At 40.5% G+C, this 22,119-nt stretch overlaps 1 pseudogene; it reads right to left on the minus strand.

Annotated features, from left to right (window-relative positions):
• The window catches only part of LOC122475898, a 50,398-nt pseudogene that overhangs the window by 6,002 nt on the left and 22,277 nt on the right, over positions 1-22,119 (minus strand).

Here is a 22,119-nt window from a genome sequence, read left to right on the forward strand (position 1 = left end):
GAAGTTGGAAAAACTGAGTAGATTTCAAACATTTTTGTTACAATCCACAATAAAAATGTGTTTTATATTGTGATCTAGATTCTAATGGCCTCTGATCTATTCTTTTTATTTCATTTCATTGCATTGATTTCAAGATGTTGGTTACAGTCCAACAAATTGATTTCATGACATGCTAACCAGTTGTAACTCTCAATTTGGAAAACACTGGAGACGATCTGTTGAAGTCTGTCTCACTCTGATGTGTTACTGTTCTATGATATAGTAAGTGTGGAATCATGAACTGTTTACCAAATGTCAAAACAAACTTGAATGTTGAAGGAGAGTGAGGCCAGTGACCTCTTGCCCTACCCCATGTCACTTCTCTTCCCAATCTGATTTTCAAGGGAACCACTTTCAAACTCTTCTTTTCCCCTTGATATTTGCTTCCCTATTTCTTTTTTTTTTTTTTTTAAATTGGTGCTTGTCCACCAATGCCCGTTCATGAAAATGTCAAGATGGCCGCTCTGTTGCTTCTGAAGGTTGGACAATGTGGTTTAGGTATGAGGGGTTTGTGAATACCGGTCTCCTGCATATAATAGACTTCATCCTCAGTCACAGTTAATGCTACACCTCCCTTCTCAAGGGCAAAATCTGTGGCCTGGGAGCAGAGCAGCATACATACTCTCTGCAGGCAGGAAGATCCTGAAGAGACAGCTTAGGGTATATTCTGTCGTTGTTTCCAGATTTCCCATTCGTATAATCTCCTTCTCCCCGAATAAGGGGAAGTGAGAAGTGATGAGTGGCCAAGAAGGCTTTTCCAGGTCACATCATCTGCAAGGAAACTCATGGCACGGGAGACACACTTAGGCATACATCCATCTAAATTGTAAATAACCGTCCAAGAGAAAGCCTGCTTCTCTGGACCCAAAGCAGGAAACCGTACCCTGAATAGCTGGTTAAAGGAACCAAAAACATCTCTACTCGTAGTTAAGGGATTTTTTTTTTTTTATGTCATTGGCCTGGCCTTATATTTCTGTTGAATTATGTTTTACCACTCCGAAACTCACTACCAGATGCTCAGGTCTGGGAGATCCAATTGTTAACATCACCACATAAAATTAAATTAAGATTTAAAAAACCACACAAATATTAAGACAAAGCTATGGATATGTCTGAACATAAATTAGACTGAAATGTAAACCGAATACTCTAAGAATGCTAAATCCCCCAATTTCATTACATAATGCTCCAGTCATCTAAGGTGGGGAGTGGAGTCTGTTCGGCACCACCGACTGATTTCAGCATTGTTAAAACCCAAGCCGGGGACGGAATCCTGCAACTGACAATGAATTTGGGCTGTGTGTTAGCCTTTTATCTGAAGCCACAGACAAACTCTTGGACTCATACTTAAAGGTCTTACTGCAGTGGGAGGCCACACACAACTCATAGGCACAATAGTATCAGGGGCTTCCAAGTTAGGCTTGAGAAATTTGGGTCTTGCTTAATTACATGGCCTGTGCAGAAGACGAGATTGCCAACAGAACAGTGTTCTGTTGCATTTTCCTGACCCTTTGGGGTTTAAATTTGCAACCTGCATCAGCAAAACTTTTGGCATTTAATTCTATTAAAATCAAAGAGCCAAATTTCTGCCTTCTGTTACATGAGCACAGTTCTTACTGACGTCAATGAACACTGTGGATGCATAACTGAGGGCAGATTTTGGCCTGGGCTATAGACATATGAGAACTGGCACACCATTCTCACATCAAAACCCCGTCCCCCTCCTCCCCCCACCCGCACCTTCTGATAACACGACCTCCTCATTCGTAGCTCTCTGTCCGCATATTGGGAGCTGGGCCTTAACCCCAAACACAAATTAGAAGCATCATCTAATACAGAAATTTAATCCAGATGCAAATTTAATGTAGATACGGCTGAAGCCACCTGAGTGGGTAACTGTCTAACCACACATTTCAGAGGCAGATTATGGGTGACCTCCCATTGAAATATACTCAGTGCAGTTTCTGATTTATGCATTTAATTCTATAGGAGAAGGAGGCTTTCACCTCCTTCCACTTTACTGTTTAGTTTTTGTACTAGAGAATGCACTGTCTACACTAACAAAACTCCTGCTGCTGGTTTAGAAAATGCTACAAGCATCCCAGTGCCTGGTGCAGTATCTGGGACAGAGGAAGCCACCTAGTGAGTATCTAGGGGACAAATAGATTCTATAAGGCAAGAGATGATGATGATGATGATGATGATGATGATGATGATAATAATAGCTCACAGTTGCATAGAGCTAACTATGTGTTGGGCATTGTCTTATATATATTAGATTATTTGATTTTTACCATACCCTATTTACTGTTTTAGAAAGGAGGACATTCTCCAGAAGTTTAGAGACTTAACAGCTAGTAGGTGGTAGGGCTGGGAATTCAATCCAGGCAGTCTGGCTCCGGAGGTCAGGCTATTATCTGTTCTCCTAGACTGCCTCTCAGTTAAAATGCAGGAATTGTTTATTATTAATTAGTTATTAGTCAAATAATGTATATGATAGCTGGGCAATCCTACTGAGAAAGGCAGAAACATTTTAGTAGTAAGAGCTTGTCAACAACTGTTTGTGTGACCTTAATTGTCTGAAAAAGGTTTTGTTTTGTTTTGTTTTGTTTTTGCTTCGGCTTTCCTACATACTAGTAGCAATAGTGTAACCTCTCAGACTAAGCATTTTAATCTCATGGCATCTTTGTTATTTTTCAGCAGTAAGGGAAATGAATTTTTCAGTAAATTTTGAAGACAAATTTTATGGGTGCCACATGTAAACAAACTTTAAGGTGACATTTACCATTATGCACTTCAACTAATTTTTCTGAAATCACTTTAGTTTTTAAATTTTTAATTTTTTTGCTGAAGCAGTGACTTTTCTTTTTATTGAGGTTGTGTAGTTGTGTAGTCGACACGCAATGTTACGTTAGTTTCAGGTACAACATTGTGATTGGACAGCTCCATGGATTGTGCTGTGCTCACCATGCTGAAGCGGTGACTTTTGAAGAGGCGGTGTGCTGTGTGGTGACCCAAGATACAATCATTTTAGGCAAAGGGACAGCATGGGCTCTTTTAGAGGGAGAATGAGGGAAGAGTGAAGAGAGTTTGGAAGAAAGCCAGGTGCCAGGTCACGAGTGGTCGCACACACCTCACTGAGAGCAGCCGGGTCCCTCGTCCCACTTTCCAAATGGCGGCATGTCGGCCATGCTCCTCTCTTTGGGTTCTTGATCTCCAAAAAGGGTTTATCTTAAAAAAAAATCGAACATTTGTTCACACTTCTACCTTCTTTCTGCTCTGAATTTCTCTCTCACTTGTTTTTCCTGAACTGTGCCTAATGTCACCTTTCCACTGCTTTTTATTTTACTTTTTATTAAAAAAATATTTTTAGTGTTTAATTTTGAGAGGGAGAGAGTGCAAGCAGGGGAGGGGCAGAGAGAGAGAGAGAGAGGGAGACAATCTGAAGCAAGCTCTAGGCTCCAAGCTGTTAGCACAGAGCCTGACATGGGGCTTGAACTCATGAACAGTGAGTTTGTGACCTGAGCTGAAGTCCCAGGCTTATGCTTCACCGACTGAGCCACCCAGGCACACCTCCTTTCCACTGCTTTAAAGTCAACTGTGTTGCCAGACTCTGCCGGTCTGAACACAGCTGCCCTGCCCCATATTGCCTAGCGTCCCGTCACTGCTCACCTCCACATGGTCATTGCCTTGCTGTCGCCTGCAATAGTCCTGCTCCTGAGAGGCTTCTGCAGTTGCTGTAAAAAAAAATTAAGTGTGGGGCACCTGGGTGGCTCAGTTGGTTGAGCATCTGACTCTTGATTTTGGCTCAGGTCATGATCCCAGAGTTGTGGGATCGAGCCCCATATTAAGCTCTGTGCTGAGTGTGGAGCCTGCCTAAGATTCTCTCTCTCCCTCTGCCTGTCTCCCCTGCTCATGCTCGCTCTCTAAAATAAAACTTAAAAAAATGTATCCAGTCTGTGCATTGGAATGTTAGAAGTCTAATAACTGCTTTTTAATAAGGATCATCTTTTCCCTCTTAAGAATATATCTAAAGTTCTAATGAAGTTCGATAGATACCTATGATTTGACATATAAATACTTTACCTTGAAGTTTGAGGGACACAGTTGCCACCAGAAGATGAACGCTTCTCCCTGCCCAAAATCCTATAGGCAAAAAAAATGAGAAGAGGTTGGTCCTGCATTAGAACTTATCTGGCCTCTGTAGAGGTAATTTCTGAGCTTTCGTTTGGTTTTTGTAATGCCCAGAATAGACCTTTACTAGTCTGGTGGCTCAATGATAGCCCTGCTTTCTTATTCTGGGTACTTCATTGTTTTTGGTTTCAAGTGGAAATTCCTTACCCTGTCCACTATACCAGGAACTTGAATTTCCTTCTTAGTTTATTGTTCATGATGTCATCTTGGAGCCCTCCCTTGTTTTTTTTTTAATGTTTATTTATTTTTGAGACAGGGAGAGGTGGGGGGAAGAGAGAGAGGGACAGAAGATCTGAAGCAGGTTCTGTGCTGACAGCGGAGAGCCTGATATGGGGCTCAAACCCACGGACCATGAGATCATCGCTTGAGCTGAAGTCGGATGCTTACCGACTGAGCCACCCAGGTGCCCCTCGGAGACCTCCCGTGTGATAGTGGGCAAATGATAGGCTGCTGGAGTCTAGGAGGAGATTAAATTTTTCTGCTTCCTTTGACATGAGGAAATTAAGAAAGGGAGCTTGAGAAAAAAAGAAAGTGGGAATACTATTTTAGCAGAATTGAATTTGAAATGATGGCAGATCATTCAAGTTGTTTGGATGGTGGGGGATGTTACTTGTCCACGGTCATATGACTCACGGAGTAACAGACCAAGGACAAGAATCCAGAACACTTAACCCCCAAAACCACACTTCCCTCATTCCAAACATCCTAAAACATGTCACAGGGCCAGGAAACCTTTTTTTTTTCTCTTCTTGGAGCTAGACAGAAAGAGATTTGGATTTATGTCCATTAAAATCCTAACCCATTGCCAGAACATGTATTAAATATGTGTCTTCCGTGTGGTCTTGTCTACACTTAGAAATATTGTGTTATGTTGGCTTTCTCCACTGTCTCTTTCAGCAACGTGTCTAAATCCAAAGTAGGTTCTATAGTCCTCAAATGTTGTCTTCTACTTCCTTAGAATCTCTTTCAGAGAATATTTTCTGATCTTATTTCAAAAATTTCAGAGTCAGTCTGTAGACTTCTTTATAAGCTAGTCAGACCACCTGAATGCAGGATTCATTTCTACAATATTCCTAATAATGACCATCAGCTTCTATTTAGTGTGTGCTTACTACCTCACAAAGCATCTACTCTATCATGATTGAAGAGTTCTTGTTATTAAATTATTGTTATTATTACATATAACTTGTTATATGTAAGTTATGAAGACTAAAAACTTGGCTCTCAAGAACGTTGATCCACTGGTTATAGTTTTACCATCCAGAGCAGACATTTCAAACTGAGGCCCCATGAGGGATCCCTTTCAAAATGGTATTTTGTTTGGCCCACGTGGTATTTTTAAAAAATAACGAGCCAACATTGAAGAAACTGAGAGATTTTATATAAAGATCAGGTTTTCTGGCTCTTATTGAAAAAGAAAGATCTTGCAATATTGCATCTGTATTCCTACAGGGCAGCAATGATACGGACCTGAGTGGGGGCTGCTTCCTTAAATGGGGCATAAGTTCTCCAGTCGCATGGAGCCCTCCACTCCCTGTGGGTTTCCACATCCTGTGGCTGTCACTTCCCATTAATTATCACACATGCATTGTTGTTTTTCTAACATCTGGCCAGTTTCATTCCTTTATGTTACCTTTCTGAACCCTGTAGCTTTCTTTGCAACCCCTAGAATTGGGCAGCATAGAGTAAATATGCTCGTTTCCCTGCCTGAAAGAGATGCCTTTTGCCCCCTCCATTTCTTTAGTCCTTTTTGTAAGGTAGTAAGTTTCAGTTCCTTTCACCATACCTTGTAAGGTGCTGCTTCAAGTGCCATCACTCCTCTGGACACTCCTTTAATTTGTCCAGGCCTCCTTTAAAACATGGTACCCAAAACTGAACACAGTGGTGGAAAGCTGGAACCATGGACTTCCATTATCCTTTCCGATTCTCAGGTGAGAGGTGTCTCCAGAATCCGTAAATGTTATAGGTTGAATGGGAAGGGTAGACATTTTCTGTTTTGTTTGCACAATATCCTTCTTTCCTCCTCGAGACAGTATTCTCTTCTCTTGGGCCTGCTCCTTACCATGCTCTCTTCTGGGAATTGCTAACTGCTTACAAGACTTTGGCCACAGAGATTCATCTCAGGGAGAGCACCTGTTACCAGCCAGGACAATAAGATTTTTGCTGGGATTTTTCTAACCAGAGCTTGAAATTTTGGTTTCTGAGATTGTAAGGATATAAGTCTGAAGCTACAAGCGGCCCACCTTCATGCCTATTGGAAATGTTGATCAGAAAGAAACCACCACACAGAGAGAAGCAGAGAGGAGAATCATAAGAAAAAATACCAGGAAGCATCATTGAAGTCCCTGGTGCCAGGGTACCAGGTACCTCTAAGGCTGTCCTTTCCACATTTTGGTTTTGTAAGCTGGTGTATTCTTTTTCCTTCTCTTTCTCTCTCCATCCCTTCTTTCCTCCCTTTCCCCTCTCTTTCTATCTTTTCTTCCTTCAAATTTTATGTATGTATGTATGTTTATATGTATGTATGTATTTATAAAGAAAAAACACAAGACTATTATACCTGTCACTAAGGGCAGGACTCTGCAGGATGGGGAGTGACTTCTGACAGCGGGGTGGAGGCCTCTATACTTGCCATCAGTGAGTGGGTTCTGCGGGACCGTGATGACTGAGTCTCTTCCCAGGAATGTCTTGGAGATGTAGTGGTCCTTGTTGACTGCCTTGAACTTCTTACCTTTGCTGCTCTTGGGGATCCTGGTCTACATCTCCTTCACATTCCTCAACACTGTGTTGCAGTGCCTGTCAATGGCCTTCACATAGCCCAGGAGCTCCTTGTTTTTGTGACAGTTGATGAGCCCTTAGGTGTTGTTCCTGGCCCACTGCATGAGCACGGAGAGTGGACTCCTATTCAACTCCTCTTCCTTCCACTTCGGTAGCTCCTCCAGGGTCCTCTCGCTCTTGGGCTTGTTGGGTAGGCTTATGGTGATGGTGGCTGTCCTCTCAGGCCACTTGTGTCTCCTCTGTGTTGTTCTGCTTCTAAAGAGTCTTATGCTAATTTAAAGTACCTTTCTGTAGCTGGCAGCCAAGCTAGAAAATCTTTGGCATATTGGGTGACTCACAGGTGATATGACTGCACGAATGAACAAATGACTGCTTGGCTGAAAGAGAAACTGGCTTCTTGCTAGGGTGGACCATGAAATTCCTGTGACTTCTAGTCCATGGCAATCACTTTGGGACAGCATATTTGGGGAAATAATTATGTACTAAATTGACTTCAATTTTGTCTTATTAATCCTTGTGTTTAAAGAATAGTAAGCTAATAATAAATAATGGTTCAATGTAATGGATGAGAATTTCAGAGTATATGGCGAGTTATGCCACGATCCCAGAATAGACAATAACTTAATCTTTGCATATTCAGGATTCTGCCTCATATTTATTCTGAAGACTACAAAACTCTGCAAGACACACGCATTTTAGGCTAGTGGTTTTGAGTTTCCCCTGGGACTAGGAGAGGTGCATTTAAACACATCTAGTGTAGAAAAAGGACGGGATTGCTTTGAATGTTCTGATCTCTAGTTCTGTGGAGTATTTGTGAGCCCTCAAATTTGACTTCTAGCCCAGATCTGGCTCCCAGCTCGGGAGGGGAGACCATGGTGGACAGCTGTCTCCATCAGCTCTCTTTCATACTGTGCCTCTCTCCAATTCACAAGAAGGAGTTCTGAGGCTGAAAAGACCCACTGTAAAGAGGAAAGTTGCCCAACGTTAGCCTTGTCACAATCCTTCCTTTCTGGTCAGCCAACCCATGCTTTAATTTATGTTGTGGATGATAACCTTTTGAGTCTGTGAGAACGTTACTGTCCCTGTCCTAGCTCATGGTAACTGAATAAATGCTTGCAACCTTTCCCTTGGTCTGAGTCCGTGATGTGTCTCTCTGTGTGTATGTATGGATGTATTTGGAGAGAGCACCATGTTCTTTCCATAATAAATGAGAACACCGTGCTCTAGGTTTGAAATGTTTTCTCCTTTGCAATTTAATTAGAAAAAAGAATCCTAAGATAAATGAGTATGTGTTTAGATGCACATGGATAAATGTACTCAAGTCAAAGGAAAAGTGACACCTTGGAAAAATTTCACATTTAGAAGTATGTCTATGTATGCAGAAAGTCGTGAGGTTTTGTTACCTTAATGAAAATAAGATAGTTTTCCAGATTTTCCCCCCAACCCTCCCATTAGAAAAATTCCCTATGTGTTTTTTCATTTCCAAGTATTACTGTTTCAAAAATAAGAAAAAAAAGTGGTATCAGGAACAAACCAAATTAAACATAGTTTAGTTTTACATTCCTAAACAAAAGAAAAAAGTGTCTTTAGATCTGAAAGGAGACGAAAAGAAAAAAATTCAATTCCCTTATATACTTTATTTCCAAAACTTTTTTCACCATAAGTTGATTTTTAAAGAAAATTCATACCTCTAAATATGTGTTCTTATAGACATAACCAGTTGACTTCGTACCTGATTTATGAGCTTTATACCATCTTCCATTAGTAATTGCAATTTATGTCTATTTATCTCAGATTTCTTTTGACCAGCAACATGAATTTGGAAAATTTCTGGCTTAGATTAGAGGTACATTCTGTAGCCATGCAGTAAATCAAATATAACCAGTTCTTGCTGGGGTTAACTTTTGATAATGACTCAATACCAATTTCCCCTAACCTATGTACGCAATAGCATAAATTTAAGCCATGGTTACCGTTGACATCAGCAATATTAATTGGCTAATGTCCTTGAGAAATCATCCTGAAGCAGCTCACTTAAAATATTGACGAATACGTGCTTTACTTTGCTAATAGTCTAAACAAATTGCTTTTCTTTTATAGTACCTGGAAGGCTGTTGGGTTAGCATTAACTGGCTATTGTCAGCCTTACTCATTTCCAAATGTTAATCATAAAATGATGCCTCAGACAATGTGCATACATACGTTATAAAATATAAAGGAAATAAATACATACCCACTCATAAGACTGATTCCAAAAGCTAAAAGCACAGAAGTAGTAGCAGCAAAGCAAATCCCAGAGTTGATGGAAAAGTCTTTTCTCACAGTTTTATTATCTCTTGAAGGGTAGTTTTAATGTGGCTTCTAATAAATACCTTCCTATATTTGTAGTGATCCCCTTACCTGTTTCTATTAGTTTGAATGGCAATTGCAAACAAACAAGGAGGGACAGAGCTTTGTAAGAAAATCTATTATCGCTGCAAAATTCTTCTGTGTAAAGATGTCCCATCCCTTCCATCCCCATCTCTGTCCCTCAGGCCACTCTTCCCCCCCACCCCCACCCCAGTCATTTCCTCCTCTCTTTCCAAATGGATAAAACACAAAACTACAGGAACTTAAAATGGGAGCAAACAAACTAATAATGAACCATTGTATCCCTTGGCATTTATGAAACCTTTTCTCTCTTGCTAATGTAATTTTCTAACCAGAGATGGGGAAGCCTTTCTCAAGGTTATGTACAAATGGTTGTAAAAGAGCCTAGAGACTCCCATTTCATTCTTTGTAATACAGAAGAGTGATTGCTTCCTTGACTTTGTGGCTCTGATCATTCTTTAAGTGGTTAAGTAAAAAACAACAACATGTCTCTGAAGGAGAGCTTCCTAATGGTTTTTCTGTGGCCCATTGCCCCTGGGGAGCTCACCATCACAGCAGGTCACTATGGTAATGCCATACTCTTCAGCATCCCTCTGAACCTTTTGTGATAGTGACGCCACCATCTCATATATAAAATTAATGCACTGCGGTTCAGCTTCACAGTTGCTAATAAAAGACCATTTTTTGTGGAATAAATGAGTGAAAAAGTGATGAACGTAGACTAGCATAACAAATAAATTCTGGCGTAAGTTCTCTTTTAAGTCTGGATGTAGCTATTTTAAAAAATAAGCAGGACTAACACTTACTGTTAAATGTAGGGATGACCTATGAAGCAACTACAAAAAAAGTGAGTTTTATTATCCACTTTCCTTCCAACATCTAATTCAAGACATGCTAGCTGTCTGCACCATTCTTTCAGATGAATGGTTTGAGAGCATTAGGACGAAGCAGTGATGGCCCAGACAAGGTTCTTGTGCATATTTCTTTACATTTAAATGATATTAGTGAAAGTGGTATTTGATGTGATACAAGCAACTATCATATAGCTGTAAGGATAGAGTTGGATTTCATTGTATTATCAGCCATTCTTACGCACTTACTTGTTCCCTGAAATGGTTAATACAAATGCTGTGATCAATTATTGATCAATTTTTTTCTTGGAAAATTGTTTTTGTGGTTGAGTGATGCTAAATAATGTGTGTATTCTTTTTTAAAAAATGCTTATTTTTTGAGAGAGAAAGCGAGAAGGCACAAGTTGGGGAGGAACAGAGAGAAAGGAACAGAGGATCTGAAGCGGACTCTGTGCTGACAGCAGAACCATGAACTCACGAACCATGAGATCATGACCTGAGCCAAAGTTGGACACTTAACCGACTGAGCCAGCTAGGCACCCCTCTATTATTCTTAATAGTCTCCACCTCTGCCCCATTCCACCTTCGATGAAATAGACACTGCATCTGGTCAACATTTCAGGTAAAAAAAATATATATATATATATCTCTAGTTATGTTTCACGTGGAGTGGCGAAAGTGCTGGGACAGCAGTGTGGTCTCACCAGATAGAAGGTAGAGAAGTCCTGTAGAAGGCTCGTGCATGGCAGGACCAAGTTGTTTTTCTTACACACAACTCATTTCACGTCCAACTGAAGCATGATCCATTTTTGGATCATCCAAAGTTAATTGTGTGGCTTGATTACCAAGAGGACTTTCAACGTTTAGTTGCTTTGAAGAAAAGTGATTCCACTTGATCATGTGTCTGTGGAGTCGGCCAGGTTTCTCTTCCTGGCTTGTCAGTGAAACTGGCTTATGTCCTGAATATGAGACCCCAGTGCTCTATATCATTAAGTGTCGAGGAATAAACATACTGTGTTCGTTTACTATTGCTGCTGTAACAAATGACTACAAATTTAGTGGCTTCAAACAACACACATTTGTCACCTTCCAGTTCTGTTGTTCAGAAGTCTGATATAGGTCTCACAGAGCTATACTAGTCTAAAATCAAGGTGTTAGCAGGTGCGTTCCTTCTGGAAGCTCTAGGGAGAATTCATGTCCTTATCTTTTCTAGCTTCTAGAGACTGCCCACATTCCTTGGTTTGTAGTCCTCTTCCGTATTCAAAGCCAGAAGTGGCCAGTCACGTCTTTCTCACATCACATCACTCTGAAGCTACCTCCTCTTCCGCCTTCACTTCTACTTTTGAGAACTCCTTCATTACCTTGGGCCCACCTGGATAATCCAGTGTAGTCTCCCTATTTTAAGGGCAGCTGATCAGCAACCTTACTTCCACTTGCAGCCTTAAAATAATTTAACATAATTTGTTTCCATAATTTGTCATGTAATGTGACATTTTCACACATCCAAGGGCTTAGGACATAGGCATCTTGGGTGGACATTCTCTCTCCCACGTGAATAGAGAGAGGATTTCAAGAAATGCTTAGTTAGTATTGGGGAAAAAATTTTTGAAACTTAACTTCCGGACTCTCACGATAAGAAAAAAAGCTTCTTAGTCAATATGTTCATTATTCCAGCGTGGAGTTGACCTTGTTCTTGAGTAAAGGGGACACTATGTCAGTACTGTCAACTGAGAAAGTCTTGTAAAAGTAGTGTCTGTTCATCGTAAGATTTAGGCACAGGCATTCTGAAATGTTATCTCCATGCTTGGGAGGCCAGAGCTGCAGAAAGCCTTTTCAGAGTAGGAGCTGGAGTAACTCATTAGTGGCATTTTTTTTTTTTGAAAGACAAAAAGATGGCAAGAAGGGAGTTTCACAAATAAGCATTAAACTGTTTGATTTCTAGGATCATGAACTAAATGTCTCTCATGACGTGGGCTGAAAACCCACAGCATCGATGTCAGGACCTACCTCCTTAGGTCCTGAAACTTGGAAGTTTCATTTCCTTTTTTCCTTTTTTTCATTAGTCTGATCTCTGGCAGTTGTGAAGGACTGAGCATTAAGTTTTGATCTCTGATCTCTGTTCTGGTCACTCTCCATTTACCCTTTATGATGTTCTAAAACATTCCGGGGAAGGTGGTTGACTGATAAAATCTTCAGTGTACATGAAGGAGGGAAGTTTTAAGGAATCATTAAGGAAATAATAAATATACTGAAAAAATTTAAGTGGTACCAAAGGGGATGTGACAGGAATATCTCTCCCAGTCTGGACTCCTATGTTCTGTTCCAGAGACACATTTTCCTGAGTATTACTTTGGAAGCATCTGTTTCCTATGCATTCTTTTAGAATGTTGCCATGCATATACATGCAGATATATAAATATATTCTCCTCTTTACACAAATGAAAGTATATCATAAACATTAGTTTGTAACTTATTTTTGTTCACTTAAAATAGTTTGGAGATCTTCACGTATCAGCAGATATAGATTCCCTTTACTCTTTTAATAGATCATAGTAGTCCTTTAAGCCTAGACTTTGTGCATTTCCAGGATGGATGCCACATTTAAATGCTTAGCTACATTTCCTGATGCTGTCTAGCTATTTTCTAGGAGCTAATCCAAGACAAAGATGCTATGTAGAGGAATATGGTGGGTTATATTAATATTCGTAAAATGTCTTAATTGTTCCCTATGGTGCCCTCGCTGTGGAAGGATTTTATATCCTAGGCCTGTCAAAGTAGTGCATGGCCACGCGATTGTGCCATTTCAAGGCGGAAGTTGTAGGGGCCATCTTACAGTTTAGCATATATCTCTTCCCTCTTCCATAAAAGCTGTTTATGTCCCAGATGGCTATCACTCCTTCTGCCAGGTTATAGAATAACTATGACATGGAACAGACTGTCATCTATAGCCTATCCAGAATGGATGGATAGCACGCGTGAGAAATGAAACTTTGTTATCTTAAGTAACTGCTACTGAGAGGTCACTTGGAACTATAGAATGACCTAGCCTATTCTGCCTGATACAGGGAGCAACATAAGGAATCGTCAAAGAATGTGAAAATTTTTAATAAAGTAATCCTTCTGATTGTGAAATGGCTTTCCAGCGATCCTGTCTTTCCTAATTCCTTCCTCCCCAATTCATTAAATCAAATGACCCAAAAGCCCACTAATAAAGAATACAATACTCATTGACACGTATAACATTTTCATTCTCTTTATTCACTTTATTGTATTTTCATTCTGTTTCAGCCATCCTTAAGCTATTCTGTCCCCAGATCTAAGTAATCAATATTTTTGTGCTTTTAAAAACAAACAAAAGCATATTGGGAACAAATGTCAGCTTTTGACCGTGATGGAGTCACAGGGTTAAGACTTCCCTTCCCACCATAAATAACTAAAAACCGTTTTGGATATTGGAAAACAGGTAGCACAGGACTGTGATTTCTAACGTAGAGAAACAAGTGAGGCGGACCTACGATTGCCCAGAGTTGTGCCTGGAGGCCCCTTCCTCACCCTGGTTCTAAGAGGGGGATCCCAAACAGAGCGTTGCAGAATTGCTGAATTGCAGAGATAGATACTTGAGATCAGGAAGGCTGAGGTGGCTGGTACTATCAGGACAGAGTATGGGAAGGGAGGGGGTGTACAGGCAAAGTTTCAGAATTTCATGAGGATTCCCTTGGGTCTATTTTTTGAATACATAACTGTGCACATACAGGGAGAAATGCCTCCAAAACTGGACTGGAAGATACTCATGTTCTGAGCAGCCATAGCAGAGAGTCCTTGTTGAAAACATGGGCTGTTTGGTGGAGGCCACAGAGGGGTCATGCCTTAATAGTGGGGCTAAACGAGCCATGGAGTAAAGACTACTCAAGATCTGCTTTACAAAGCTTAAAAACAATCTTCAAAAAGATCCAGTTGATCTTTTAGTAATGTAACTCTGTCAGAACAAAGTACAGCACTCTTTATTGTCAAATTGGTTTCCATACAACACCCAGTGCTCATCCCAACAGGTGCCCTCCTCAATGCCCATCACCCACCTTCCCCCCTCCCACCCCCCCATCAACCCCCAGTTTGTTCTCAGTTTTTAAGAGTCTCTTATGTTTTGGCTCCCTCCCTCTTTTTCCTTCCCCTCCCCCATGCTCTCCTGGTAAGTTTCTCAGGATCCACATAAGAGTGAAAACATATGGTATCTGTCTTTCTCTGTATGGCTTATTTCACTTAGCGTAACACTCTCCAGTTCCATCCATGTTGCTACAGAAGGCCACATTTCATTCTTTCTCATTGCCACATAGTACTCCATTGTGTATATAAACCACAATTTCTTTATCCATTCATCAGTTGATGGACATTTAGGCTCTTTCCATAATTTGGCTATTGTTGAGAGTGCTGCTATGAACATTGGGGTACAAGTGCCCCTATGCATCAGTACTCCTGTATCCCTTGGATAAATTCCTAGCAGTGCTATTGCTGGGTCATAGGGTAGGTCTATTTTTAATTTTCTGAGGAACCTCCACACTGCTTTCCAGAGCGGCTGCACCAGTTTGCATTCCCACCAACAGTGCAAGAGGGTTCCCGTTTCTCCACATCCTCTCCAGCATCTATAGTCTCCTGATTTGTTCATTTTGGCCACTCTGACTGGTGTGAGGTGATATCTGAGTGTGGTTTTGATTTGCGTTTCCCTGATGAGGAGCGACGTTGAGCATCTTTTCATGTGTCTGTTGGCCATCCGGATGTCTTCTTTAAAGAAGTGTCTATTCATGTTTTCTGCCCATGTCTTCACTAGGAAGACTGCCTTTGCTGCGTCCCAAAGCGTTTGGATTGTTGTATTTTCATTTTTATTTGTTTCCATACATTTTTTAATTTCTTCTCTAATTGCCTGGTTGACCTATTCATTCTTTAATAGGGTGTTCTTTTAACCTCCATGCTTTTGGAGGTTTTCCAGACTTTTTCCTGTGGTTGATTTCATGATTCATAGCATTGTGGTCTGAAAGTGTGCATGGTATGATCTCAATTCTTGTATACTTATGAAGGGCTGTTTTGTGACCCAGTATGTGATCTACTTGGAGAATGTTCCATGTGCACTCGAGAAAAAAGTATATTCTGTTGCTTTGGGATGCAGAGTTCTAAATATATCTGTCAAGTCCATCTGATCCAATATATCATTCAGGGCCCTTGTGTCTTTATTGATCCTGTGTCTAGATGACCTATCCATTGTTGTAAGTGGGATATTAAAGTCCCCTGCAATTACCATCTTCTTATCAATAAGGTTGCTTATGTTTGTGAAGTAATTGTTTTATATATTTGGGGGCTCCCATATTCGGCACATAGATTTTTATAATTGTTAGCTCTTCCTGATGGATAGACCCTGTAATTATTATATAATGCCCTTCTTCATCTCTTGTTACAGCCTTTAATTTAAAGTCTAGTTTGTCTGATATAAGTATGGCTACTCCAGCTTTCTTTTGATTTCCAGTAGCATGATAGATAATTCTCCATTCCCTCACTTTCAATCTGAAGGTGTCCTCAGGTCTAAAATGAGTCTCTTGTAGACAGCAAATAGATGGTTCTTGTTTTTTTTTTATCCATTCTGATACCCTATGTCTTTTGGTTGGCGCATTTAGTCCATTTACATTCAGTGTTATTATGGAAAGATATGGGTTTAGAGTCATTGTGATGTCCGTAGGTTTCATGCTTGTAGTGATGTCTCTGGTACTTTGTGGTCCTTGCAACATTTCACTCACAGAATCCCCCTTAGGATCTCTTGTAGGGCTGGTTTAGTGGTGATGAATTCCTTCAGTTTTTGTTTGTTTGAGAAGACCTTTATCTCTCCTATTCTAAATGACAGACTTGCTGGATAGAGGATTCTCAGCTGCATATTTTTTCTGTTCATCACATTGAAGATTTCCTGCCATTCCTTTCTGGCCTGCCAAGTTTCAGTAGATAGATCCATCACTAGTCTTATCAGTCCCTTTATATGTTAGAGTGTGTTTATCCCTAGCTGCTTTCAGAATTTTCTCTTTATCCTTGTATTTTGCCAGTTTCACTATGATATCTTGTGCAGAAGATCGATTCCAGTTACGTCTGAAGGTACTTCTCTGTGCCTCTTGGATTTCAATGCCTTTTTCCTTCCCCAGATCAGGGAAGTTCTCAGCTATGATTTGTTAAAGTATACCTTCAGCCCCTTTCTCTCTCTCTTCCTCTTCTGGAATTCCTATTATACGGCTATTGTTGCGTTTGATTAGTTCTCTAATTCTCCCCTCATACTCCTGGATTTTTTAATCTTTTTCTCAGCTTCCTCTTTTTCCATAATTTTATCTTCTAATTCACCTATTCTCTCCTCTGCCTCTTCAATCCGTGCTGTGGTCGCCTCCATTTTATTTTGCACCTCATTTATAACATTTTTAAGCTCCTCATGACTATTTCTTAGTCCCTTGATCTGTGTAGCAGTAGATTCTCTGCTGTCCTCTATACTTTTTTTTTTTAATTTTTTTCAACGTTTTTAATTTATTTTTGGGACAGAGAGAGACAGAGCACGAATGGGGGAGGGGCAGAGAGAGAGGGAGACACAGAATTGGAAACAGGCTCCAGGCTCCGAGCCATCAGCCCAGAGCCTGACGCGGGGCTTGAACTCCCGGACTGCGAGATCGTGACCTGGCTGAAGTCAGACGCTTAACCGACTGCGCCACCCAGGCGCCCCTGTCCTCTATACTTTTTACGAGCCCAGCGATTAATTTTATGACTATTATTCTAAATTCTTGTTCCGTTATATTGCTTAAATCGTTTTTGATCAATTTGTTAGCTGTCGCTACTTCCTGGAGTTTCTTTTGAGGAGAATTCCTCAAGTTTCGTCATTTTGGATAGTCCCTGGAGTGGCGTGGAACTGCAGGGCTCTTCCTCTGTGCTGTCTGGAGTAACTTGTGTTGGTGGGCGGGACTACAGTCAGACCTGCTGTCTGTCCCCAGCCCACCGCTGGGGCCACAGTCAGACTGGTGTGTACCTTATCTTCCCCTCTCCCAGGGGCAGGACTCACTGTGGAGTGCTGTGGCCCCCTCTGGGCTACTTGCACTCTGCCAGGCTTGTGGTGCTGCTTCGATGGGATCTGGCGTATTAGCCGGGGTGGATCCGCAAGGTGCACAAGGACGGGAGGGGCAGACTCCGCTCGCTTTGCCTTTGGTGGTCTGATTTGGGTGGGGCCCTGCGGCACCAGGAGGGAGGCAGACCCGTCGGAGGGATGGAGCCACAGAAGCCCAGCGTTGGGTGTTGGCGCGGTGCAAGCAAGTTCCGTGACAGAAACTGGTTCCCTTTGGGGTTTCGGCTGGGGGATGGGTGAGGGAGATGGCGCTGGCCTGTGCCTTTGTTCCCTGCCGAGCTGAGCTCTGTCTTCCGGGACTCAACACCTCTCCCTCCCGGTGTCCTCTCGCCCTCCTGCTCTCTGAGCAGAGCTGTTGACTTATAACGTTCCAGATGTTAAGTCCCACTGGCTGTCAGAACTCAAGCAATCTGGCCCCTCTGCTTTTGCAAGTCAGACTCCGGGGTTCCATCTTGCTGGACGGGCTGCCCCTCCACCACCCTGGCTCCCTCCCGCCAGTCTGTGTAGTGCGCACCACTTCTCTGCCCTTCCTACTACCCTCTTCCGTGGGCCTCTTGTCTACCTTGGCTCCGGAAAGTCCGTTCTGCTAGTCTTCTGGCGGTTTTCTGGGTTATTTAGGCAGATGTGGGTGGAATTTAAGTGATTAGCAGGACACAGTGAGCCCAGTGTCCTCCTACCCATCCATCTTCTCCCAGTACAGCACTCTTAAAAAGAATACCACAAAATCCAGCATTCGACAACATAAAAATAACAAAGTTCAGCATTCACTAAAACTCTACCATCATGTGAAAACCGGACAGTATGATCCATACTTGCTAAAAAATAAGTTGAAAGAAATATATCTGGAAATGATAGAGATGACTGAATTAATATACATAAGGATATTTAAATAGCTATTATACATGAATAAAGAAAGATATGAATAGAGTGATGAGAAAAATGAAATATAGAGGTAAGGAAAAACTTTCATTTTGAAAAATAGAACATTTGAAATGAAAAATTACTTGGTGGAATTCATGGCTGATTAGACATTTCAGAAGAAGAAAAAACAGTGACTTTGAAAACATAACTCCAAAATGAAGCATATGGATCAAAAATAAACAGATCCTCAGTAAGTAGTCTGGCATGTATGTAACTGGTGTTCTAGAAGGATGGGGGAAACAGAGAAAAATATTTAAATAAATAATGGCTGAAATATTCTAAATTTTATGAAAACTGTGAGCTCACAGATCTGAAAACTGTAAAGTCACAGATCTGAAAAGCTTAAGGAATTTCACGTATGGTGAACACAAAACCACACTGAGATATATCATATAACCAAATTGGTAAAAACCAGTAATAAAGAGAGAATCTTAAAAAACAAAAAAGAACATGTTATGATAGGGTGCTGAAGATACTATAGTTTTCTCATCTGAAGTTCTAAGAACAAGAAGATAATGGAATAGCATCTTTAAAGTGCTGAAACCAGGGGCGCCTGGGTGGGTCAGTCAGTTAAGTGTGTGACTCTTGATTTCAGCTCAGGTCATGTCCTATGACCTCATGGTATGTGAGATGGAGCCCCGTGTTGGGCTCTGCACTGACAGCTGACAGCACAGAGCCTGCTTGGATTCCTTTTCTCCCTCTCTTTGCACCTCCCTCGCTCATGCAGGAGCGTGATCTCTCTCTCTGTCTCTTTCCCTCAATAAATAAACTTTTTTTTTTTAATGAAATGCTGAAACCAAAACCAAAAACAGAACAAGAAAAGCAAACAAAGTACCTGTCAAACAAGAATTCTAGATTAAACAAACACTTAAAAATGGAGGTAAAATAGTAAATCTTCAGAGAAACAAAAGTTAAAACAACTTGTATCCAGAAGAGCTGAACTACAAGGAATGTTAAAAAAAACATTCTTGAGTCAGAAATTTGGAGCTATATATAGAAATACAGAGCCCTACAAATTGTAAATATATGGATAAATTTAAGTTATTTTAAAATTTCTTCAAAGGATAATCAACTATGATCATTTGTTTCTTAAATTCCACATATGAGAGGTGTTTGGGTGGCTCAGTTGGTTAAGCATCTAAGTCTCAGGTCATGATCTCACAATTCGTGAGTTTGAGCCTCATGTCAGGCTCTCTGCTCTCAACACAGAACCCGTTTCAGATTCTGTGTCCCCCTCTCTCTCTGCCTCTCTGCTCCCTTGCTCTCTCTCAAAAATAAATAAACCTTAAAAAATTTTAAAAAGTTCCACATATGAGAGAAATGATACGATATTTTTCTTCTCTGACTGACTTATTTTGCTTAGCATAATACTCTCTAGCTCCATCCATGTTGTTGCAAATGGGAAGATCTCATTCCTTTTTATGGGTGAGTAATCAATCGTGTGTATGCATATGTGTGTGTGTGTATGTGTATATATATATATGTATACACATATATGTAAACATATATACGTATTGTTTATTGTATTGTATACACACACACACACACCTTCTTTATCCATTCATCAGTTGATGGGACATTTGGGCTCTTTCCATAATTTGGCTATTGTTGATAATGCTGCTATAAACAATCATAGGGGGGAAAAGAGAGAGATAAACCAGGAAACAGACTCCTAACTATAGAGAACAAACTGATGGTTGCCAGAGGGGAGGGAGGTGGGGGTGGGTGGGTGAAACAGTTGATGAGGATTAAGGAGTGCACTTGCTGTGATGAGTACCGGGTGATGTATGGAAGTGATGAATCGCTGAATTCTACTCTTGAAACTAGTATTACACTGTATGTTAACTAACTGGAATTTAAATAAAAACAAAGGAAGGAAGGAAGGAAGGAACGAAGGAAGGAAGGAAGGAAAGGAAGAAGGATAAAGATAAAGATAAAGATAATCAACTGATGCAAAAATGCTACTACATTTTGAGGTTTATAATGTAGTGTAAACCAGCAGCAGTAAAATATGTACTAGCACGAAGGAGGGGAAGGAGGAAATGGAAGCATACTGACAGAAGTGGTATAATAGCATTTGAAGGTAGACCAGGGTAAGTTAAAAATGTATGTTTTTAATTTTTTTTATAGTTTATTTATTTTGAGAGAGAGCAAGCGAGCGGGGTAGGAGTAGAGGGAGAGAGAAAGAATCCCAAGTGGGCTCCATGCTATCAGCGTGGAGTCTGATGGGAGGCTCGATCTCAAGAACTGTGGGATCATGACTTGAGCCAAAATCAAGAGTCAGTGACACTAAACTGACTCAGCCACCCAGGTGCCCCTAAAAATGTTCATTTTAAACCCTAGATGCAGCACACATTCATAGGCACAAATCAAAACCTAAGAAGCACAGAAATGGAGCTAATAAGCCAATAATAGTGATAAAATCTAATCATAAAAGATATTTCTTTAATCCCAAAGAAGGCAGAACAGTAGGGGAACAAAGAAAGAAACAATGGGACAAATAGAAAATGCTATCAGGATAGTCCATTCAACCCTAATCATATCAGCAATCACATTAGGTGTGAAGTCTAAATACTTCAAAGCACTGGCATTGTCAGAACGGATAAAAAGGGAAGAACTAATGGTTTTGTTCTTTTTATATGTTGTCTACAGATAAACGGATAAAAAGGGAAGAACTAATAAAAAGCGAAGAACTAATTGTTTTGTTATTTTTATATGTTGTCTACAGAAAGTCTCCATTAAATATGAAGTCACAAATAGGTTAAATATAAAAGGATGGCAGAAGATATACCATACAGACACTAACTGAATGAAAGCTCCAACTGCTATTTTAATATCAGGAAAGTAGATTTCAGAACAAGGCGTGTTACCAGGATTATGATACAGAAAAAGCAATTGAAAAAAATGCAACCCCCATTCATCATCAAAACCCCCAACAAACTAGGAATAGAAATACATTTTCTTAACTTGACTTAGGGAACATTTATAAAAAACGACAGTGAACATTTATACCTAATTGGGGAACAGTTGAGTACTTTTCCACCTGAGACTCTGAACAAGTCAAGAACAAGTTTGTTCTTATCACTTCTACCCAACCTGTTATTGATGGTCGTAGCTGGTACAGTAAAGCAGGAAAAAAGAATAGAAGGCATACAGTTGGAAAGGAGGAAGAAAATGCTTTTATTTGTGGATAACTTGTAGTTGTTATGGGCTGAATTGTGCCCCTCAAAATTCATGTGTTGAAGCCCTCACTCCCAGCCTCAGAATGTAAATGTATGTGGAAGTAGGGCCTTTAAAGAGTTTAAAGTTTAAAATGAGGCCATTAAGGTAGACCCCCCAGATCTGGCCTGACTGGTGTCCTTAGAAGAAGAGGAAATTCAGATGTAGAGAGACCAGGAGCTTGCACACACAAAGAAAACACCACGTGAGGATACAGTGGAAAGGTGCCATCTACAAACCAAGGAGAGAGTCCTCCGAAGAGAACAAATCTGCTGATACCTTAATAGATTGCCAGAACTGTGAGAAATAAATTTCTGTTGTTTAAGCCACCCAGTGTGTGCTTCTTGTTATAATAGACCCAGCAAACCATTACAGTGGTATTCTAGAAAGCCCTGAGTAATATGGGGAAAAAATGTTCTTATAACAAATAAGTAAATGTAGCAAGGCCACAAGATACAAGATGGATAACAATCAGCTGTGATTTTCCATGCTAGCTACAAATAATCGTAGAAGTGAAATCAAAATGCAGTACCAGTACCATAGCAACAAAAACCATGAAATCATAAAATAAGAATAATTTAGCGAAATATTTTCAATACTTGTGCAATAAAAACTACAAAG

Source organism: Prionailurus bengalensis, chromosome E4 (genome assembly GCF_016509475.1).
Source record: "Prionailurus bengalensis isolate Pbe53 chromosome E4, Fcat_Pben_1.1_paternal_pri, whole genome shotgun sequence".
Lineage (NCBI taxonomy): Eukaryota > Metazoa > Chordata > Mammalia > Carnivora > Felidae > Prionailurus > Prionailurus bengalensis.